The following is a 1159-nucleotide window of genomic DNA, read 5'->3' as shown; positions in this document are numbered from 1 at the left end:
AGCAGACTAGAACAACGTGAAATGAAGTGTGTTGCTCAAGAACACAACGCATCACTCAGTCCAGGAATCGAAACAATCTTCCGATCATGAGTCCAGTACCTTAACCACTTAAAAAGGTTTTGGCATCTCCATATATATGAAATTCGAAATATAAGTGATAAATTATAAAATAATTTTCAATTTTTCAAAATGAAACAAATAAACAGTAAGACAGAAAACGTTTATTTTTGTGTACTTCCACTTTATTTATATTTGAAAAGTTTTGTCTTTCTTTTTAATTGCAATGTCTAATCAGATCCTCAAAATTAATTTTACGTAACTCACCTGCTTCTATACTTCGTAGAGATAAGGCATCCTGAATATCATTTTAGCAAGTTTAAAGTGATTTCTTTTGTGACGTAAACTAGTTACTATTTCTGTAGTGCCACCCTCTATCTTGATGGTCTAAGCACGAGCTTAATTTACTTAATGGCTAATTCAGCGCTATTATAGAGAGTAATTTTTTTAGAAGTAGAGTAAATAGGTTCAAACAGAGATATAATAGACTCCACCTGCTAACTCATACGCTTGAGGTCTTATACTTATTTCTTTATTGCACACAAGGGGCTAAACATAGAGGGGACAAACAAGGACAGACAAGGGGATTAAGTCGATTACATCGACGACAGTGCGTAGCTGGTACTTATTTAATCGATCCCGAAAGATCGTTCGTAGCTTTTGCCTGAACGTATGCCCGTTCGATCTAAAAGCTACGGACGATCGTTCGTAGCTTTTGCCTGTACGTACGCCCGTCCGATCTAAAAGCTACGGACGATCGTTCGTAGCTTTTGCCAGAACGTGCGCCCGTCCGATCTAAAAGCTACGGACTATGGTTCGTAGCTTTTGCCTGATCGTACGCCAGTTCTATCTAAAAGCTACCGACGATCGTCCGTAGCTTTTTCCTAAACGTACATCCGTCCGATCTAAAAGCTACGGGCGATCGTTCGTAGCTTTTGCCTGAACGTACGCCCGTTCGATTTAAAAGCTACGGACGATCGTTCGTAGCTTTTGCCTGAACGTACGCCCGTCCGATCTAAAAGCTACGGAAGATCGTTCGTAGCTTTTGCATGAACGTACGACCGTCCGATCTAAAAGCTACGGAAGATCGTTCGTAGCTTTT

This window comes from Octopus bimaculoides, chromosome 2 (assembly GCF_001194135.2).
Source record: "Octopus bimaculoides isolate UCB-OBI-ISO-001 chromosome 2, ASM119413v2, whole genome shotgun sequence".
In the NCBI taxonomy this organism is placed as follows: Eukaryota; Metazoa; Mollusca; class Cephalopoda; order Octopoda; family Octopodidae; genus Octopus; species Octopus bimaculoides.
The sequence above is the reverse complement of the archived record's forward strand: the minus strand, read 5'-3'. Positions refer to the sequence as shown.